The sequence below is a fragment of the Phyllostomus discolor genome, chromosome 4 (genome assembly GCF_004126475.2).
Source record: "Phyllostomus discolor isolate MPI-MPIP mPhyDis1 chromosome 4, mPhyDis1.pri.v3, whole genome shotgun sequence".
Lineage (NCBI taxonomy): Eukaryota > Metazoa > Chordata > Mammalia > Chiroptera > Phyllostomidae > Phyllostomus > Phyllostomus discolor.
Window position 1 is genome coordinate 182,971,494 of NC_040906.2, and position 6,722 is coordinate 182,978,215.

Below are 6,722 nucleotides of genomic sequence, written 5' to 3' on the forward strand. Positions count from 1 at the left end.
AACTGACCAGACCCTTTCACCTGCCAAGGCTGTGCTTGAGGAAACAAGACATTTAACAAAAATCAGATCCTGCTGATGAGAAAAAAAGGAAAATCGAGGTACAAAAGTAGGGTCTGGCTGTAACGTGAGGCAGTTCCACTGGGCAGCATTGCTACAACATGAAGCAATGAGTCCTTGTTCGCCAGTGCAGCCAAACGTCTCATCCACTTTGAACCACAGCTCATTCCAATCATCAGCAGACCAGGAGGAAGGAAAACTGGAATAGTCACCTAGAATACCTTGCTTGCCTTCTTTATGGATGTAATTACTGCCTCCATAGCTCGGAGGTAGGTGAATGATGATACGCTAAAGTTAAAAGCTTTATCAAGACCACAGACAGTACATAAGCAGAATACAATATAGAGTGAATTATGAAGCTTTCAGAACAACATGTCCAAATTTTATTGTGACTACTGCGACACACACTTCACCCACAACCCTCGGCCTGTGAGAAAGACACACGGCAGTGGGAGGAAACACAGAGAATGTGAAAGGCTACTGTCAGAATTGGATGGAGGAGCAGGCTCAAAGCCTGATCAACAAAACAACTGCAGCATTTCAGCTAAGAGAGATACCTCCCACTCCATTCTCTGCTCATCCTCCTGCAGGGGCAATGATTCCACCTCCCCCAATCTTTGGGGTCCTCCTTGCCCTGGTATGATACCAGCACCCCAAAGGGGGGCCCTCCCATGATGCCAATGATGGGTTCTCCTCCTCCTGGGATGATGCCAATGGGACCTGCTCCAGAATGAGGCCACCTGTGGGAGGGTGCATGCCCATGATGCCTGGGCCCCCAGTGATGAGACCTCCTGCCAGTCCCAAATGGTGCCCACTTGGCCAGGAATGACTCAGCCAGACAGATAAGGAGAGAGGGGAGCCTCTTTCTGTCGGTTTTGTATTACTTGTTCTACTTCACCAGGAGATTGTGGTGCTGTGACTCTGAGTGTTTTCTAACAGCGTGACAAGTAAGACTCATTCCCTCTTCCTATCAAAGAGAGAATAGTTTTGGAGGGGAGTAGTGGGACAAAAATTTTTTTTCATTTGTATTGTGAAATGTGAAAATAAAATTGTCAACTTTATTAGCTAAAAACATGTTCCCTTTATTCTCCCTCCTGTGTTTGTTCATTACGAAGGACGTGAACTGTTCCAGTTGTTTCCCTAGCTTGCCCTCTCTTCAGCACGCCCTCTGCAGCACATTCTTTCTCTGCACTATAGAGTGGGTCCCTTTGGGCATGCTGCCTTTGTTTAGTAAACTCATCCTGTGCAAGACTCTGGTGAACATAATACAAATAAAGCTTTTGTCAATGAAATAACAAACAGCACAATTGATTAATTTTTCACATAAAAAAAGTCAGTTATGATGGGTGCTATAAAGAGCACTATGGGTTTGATAACCACCCAGCTTACAAATGAATCGATCTTGATTTGAATCTGAATGAAAGGTGAAAGATTTGGTTTAGATAGTGAAGAAGCCAGAGGAAGTGGGATCAATAGAATGAACTAAAAGTAAAAAATAATAAATGAATACATAAATCAGTCATGTTTGGGGACCTGAAAGTGGACCGCGGTGCCTAGAATGGTGGACAAAGGATAGGAAACAACTCTGGCTGGGTCTGAAAGACCCGGATACCTTGCAATGCTGAGTTCAGAGTTTACAGATGTACTTCATTTGGGAAAGTCTCTGCACTGATCGTCTGTTGCATGCTGTAGGAAGACTAGTTATGCAGCTCGGCCAGATAAGTTACAGGAAAGGGTATTCTTTCTTGAAATAAATTGTGCATGAGAGGGCAGAGTTTAGCTTTTACTAAACATTCATATATGCACCAATTTTCCTTCATTTTAGAAAGATAGATGTTTACATTAATACCTCTAAAATTATGGAAATAAAACTTTTCATTTTTTCATACATCATAGACAAAAATGGAATAAGGTCTACCATCTACATAGATCAGGGGTGTCAAACTCATTTTCACTGGGGCCACATCAGCCTCACGGTTGCCTTCAAAAGGCCAAATGTAGAGCTCCTTGCCCCTAGTTAAGGAGTAGTTTCATTTATATAGTCCTAAAATTACATCCGGTCCTTTGAAAGCAACCACGAGGCTGACATGGCACACGGTGAAAATGAGTTTGACACCCCTAACATAGATAGTTAGCTAATTATTAATAAAAAGAACAAAGGGAATTAGACATTGATGTTAATAAACTGGGGAGCATGAGCCTGATTGCTCCACTAGGAAGCTACATCTTCACACCCCAAGAAATTACAGCATTTCTCCACCAAGTCAATTAACACTCCTCCCTTCCTTCTCATACTGGGTTGCTGGGGGGCACAAGGGGAAGTGTTTGACCAAAGAGGTCTGTCACTCTAACTAAGCAGTGTTGACCTATCCAAAGCCCACAAAAGCTTGGGAGGTTGATGTGGTTCTTTTGACAAAGCACCTGTCTGTCCCAAACCCAAACTAATATAATCCCAGAGAAACAAAGAATCTCCCCCCCACCCTCTCTCTCTCTCTCCTTGTTCAGTGATGCACTAACCCTGTGTGTTCATGAATTGTCTCTCTCACCTGAGAACATACAACTATGTGGGTCTAGAAGCTACCAGGGCCTATGGCAGACTGCATGAGCTCCGAAATACTGAGCTTTAATGTGAAGCAAAAACTATGGACGATGGCTTTTATTTCAGCCTTGTGGAGGACATGGCTGGACTTTTCCATTGTAGGGTGAAAGGAGATGGGAAATTGGAAACCCAGAAACAGATTTCCACCCAAATAAATTATCTTGCCACACCACAATCACCTAAGCATGGAATGCTTTCCTTGCAATCCCATGGAAGAGTGATTTCCACTGACAACAAAACCCCACAAGGGAAACATACCGAAAGGGATTGTTAGTATACATTAAGCTGAACAATATGAAATTGCCTTTTTGTACATACTAAGATTAGTCATTTCTTATGGTTGACCTAATTGATTAAAAGCCTGGTTTTGTGAAAACTACTAATAAGTCTTTGCTGATTCCTTTTAAAAAGATTTTATTTATTTCATTTTAGAGAGAGGAAGGGAGGGAAACCTATTAGAAGAACATCAATCAATAGCCTCTTGCACACCCCCAACTGGGGACCTGGTCTGCAACCCAGGCATGTGCCCTGACAGGGAATTGAACCAGAGACCCTCCTGTTCGCAGGCCGGTGCTCAATCCACTGAGCCACATCAGCCAAGGCTGGTGGTTCCTTTTGTCCAGCAAAACTTATCAGGACCTTTGTAACTGACACAGCCCCAAAGAAATCTGAAGGAGAAGAAAAGTGAGGAGCACAATAACGGTAACTAAAATTTTATATTTTTATTTATTAAAAAAACTAAACAGAAATTTATCTGGTAGGTTTAACAGCAACAAAAAATAACAATGATCCAGAATGCAGGGTCTTCCATGACTTTGGAGCCACGAACATCCAGGTCTTACAGCCTTGGAGTCAAACTTATGATTCATCCTTGCTTCGGCCTCTTTGACTGTCAAATCTTATAGAGCAGCAGCATGGACTGCAACCCTGAGGGTTCCTGCCGGGGATGGTAACTGTGAGCTGTGCTGTGTAACTGGGAAGCCTTGAGTCTGAAAATGTCAATTCTTTCAGAGCTAACTCATACATTCCAGTCAATATTCAAATGGCGTTATATATGTTTGCTCACTGTGGTACTAGTGTTTATGTGAAAGGACAAAATAGGCAAAAAAGATAGAAGCACTTGCACTCCCAGGTGTTCAAAAGCACTCCAAAAGTATAGCAAATATAAAAGCAAAAGAGACAGATCATGAAAACAGAATAGAAACCTGGAATCAGAATTATACAGGTAGAAGCATTGGAAAGATGTTGGCTCAAATGAGTGGTGAGAGAAGGGATTACTTGGCAAGCACACTACCTCATATCACCTATAAAATAAATTATTCAAATGAGTTAAATAGTCAAATATAAAATTAAACAGAAAAGTATTAATCTAAAATAAGATTTCAACATAAAAATCAAAGATTAATAATTTAACCACAAAAAAGTAAAACTATGTTTGTATATAATATATAATTATAAGAAATAAAATAATTCTTTAAAACTGTTGTTGATAATAATTCCTTAAAACCAATGAAAGATACATTTACCATTAGAAAAGTGAGAAGAGTCAATTTATGAACAAAATAACTAAAAATGTATAACATTCTGGCCCTGGCTGGCATAGCTCAGTGGATTGAGTGTGGGCTGTGAACCGAAGTGTCGCAGGTTCGATTCCCAGTCAGGGCACAACCCCAGGTTTCAGGCCACGGCCCCCAGCAACCGCACATTGATGTTTCTCTCTCTCTCTCTTTCTCCCTCCCTTCCCTCTCTAAAAAATAAAAGAAAAGAAAAGAATAAAAAAATAATGTATAACATTCTTTGCGATAAAATAATTAAATATCATTTTTCTTTGTTCTGTTGGAAAAGGTGAAAATTAGAAAACAATTGCAAGAGTACAAGCCTAACGTTCCTTTCCACATCGCTAAGGGAAGTACAAACTGGTAGAACTTATTCTGTTATACTGCTTAAATTTTGTAGATACAAAACTGAAGTTTACAGAAGCAATTCACCTGAGGTCTCATAGCTTGTAATGGAAAGAGCAGGTCTGGACCCCAGTCTGTCTAGCTTAAAGGATGCTAATATCAACCAAAAATCATCAAACCATTCCTACACTTTGACTCTCCCATGACATTTCCCAGAATTTACTCTAAGGACAATAACAGAAATGTACACAAATATAGCAATAGCAGTAATACAGCATAGCAATAATAAGAATAGCAAACAAATTGGACAAATTAAGTTTCCAGTGATAGCTACTGACTACTGAATTATGGTAATTTATATTTAAAATGGGATCTTATTCAGTGATTACAAATTGTGTCTTAGAAAAACAGCAATAAAATATCATGAAATTGATTAAGGGAAAATAAGTTTAAAACAATATGATTCAATTTTGTAGAAATGATAAAATACGAATAGAACTAAATATACAAGTAGAGTACAAAGGCTAGGAAAACATGTATGAAAAGGTAACAGAGCTTCTCGTACTTCTGTGGAATTAAAGCATTTTGTTTTCTAATTGGCTAATCTCAAAACCTTCTCGAAGAAAGAATTTTATTTCCAAAAAACCTAGGATTTTTAAAGATGAAAACTAAAAAGTGATATTTAGGGTCCTTTGTGGAGAGGCCTTGGCCCATCATTTCTGCACCAGAAAATCAAGACAGAGCACTACCAGATCCAGCCCGTGGAAGTGGTTTTAGTGACTTTACTTCATTTCAAAAATGGAAGATTTCACTTATAAATCTGGAATCATGATTTCTCCTGAAAAATCAGAAATGCTGGCAACATGGGGTTCATATTATTAAACAGCAACAGGCAGAGTAGCAGCTGTCCCCTTGGAAGAAACGAAAGACTCTCTCTGAGATGTACCTCAGGGTACGGAAGTGTGAAGGAAGTGTGAGACAGGCTGGGTCTCAGAAGGCTAATGTTCATCTGTTTATGGTAGAAGGTTTCGAGAAGAATAATAAATACCCATGTGTGTGTATGTGTATGTGTATGTGCACAATAATATACCTTTGAATACCTTAATTCTTTTTTTTAAAGATTTTATTTATTTATTTTTTGAGAGAGGGAAGGGAGGGATAAAGAGAGAAAGAGAGAAACATCAATGTGCGGTTGCTGGGGGTCATGGCCTGCAACCCAGGCATGTACCCTGACTGGGAATCAAACCTGCGACACTTTGGTTCTCAGCCCGCGCTCAATCTACTGAGCTACACCAGCCAGGGCTTGAATACTTAAATTGTTTATTAACATTTTTAACCCCTGGAAGAAATACCTATCAAAAAGAAAAAACATTTCTCGTAGCAAACTTAAGACAGAGATGATGATAATACATGTATTAGAATTTCGGGATTAAATCAAAAGTCATGGATTCAAAAGGGCTTTGTGTCTCAGAAAGCCCTGGGGTGTAGGGGCTTTGGTCTTCTGGCAACTGCATCCTCGAAGTAAACGGCGCCCACGTTTACTGAGCACAGACTCTGGCTTAGTGTGGTTCTGGTTGCACAGCGCGATGAGTGGATGGTAATGCAGGTGGGAACTGGTGATTTTTTAACTCTGAATTATTGCAAGAACTTATTAAAATATTACAGTTAATAAGTGGTTTCTTTGGAGCCACTCATCTGTCAGCCACATGATAATTGATTTCTGCGTCCTCCTCTGAGGCTTAGCTGGTAGAGTCAAGCTGGGCTCCCTTAATCTCTTACACCAAGTGTCTGTCTTTATAGGCCAGTTCTGGAAACAGGAGACAAGATGATGGAGCTTCTGAACACAGTGTGACTCAGACCGCAGATGGGAAGCATGGGGATGAAACAGGCACAGGATCCTGTGGTTCCCCTGCAAGACTGGTACACGTTGAGAGACAAACCCTCATGCTTCTGTCAGCCCTAGGTTTTTCTGAAGACAGAACAGGATGTTCAAGTTTTTTGTTGGTACAAAGCTACTCTTTTTTAAAAGTCAGCACAAAAGGGTTACTACCCGATAGGCTAATGTCTAATGCTAAGTTTGAGTGTGCTTGTTTGAATGTGAGTGTGTGTATGTGTGTGTGTATGAGAGAGAGAGAAGGGAGAAGAAAGAAAGGAGTAAGAGTAGG

At 40.3% G+C, this 6,722-nt stretch overlaps 1 pseudogene; it reads left to right on the forward strand.

The window, feature by feature from the left end:
• Positions 1-429: 429 nt before the first annotated feature.
• Positions 430-1,121, forward strand: LOC114495701 (annotated as a pseudogene).
• Positions 1,122-6,722: the final 5,601 nt, after the last annotated feature.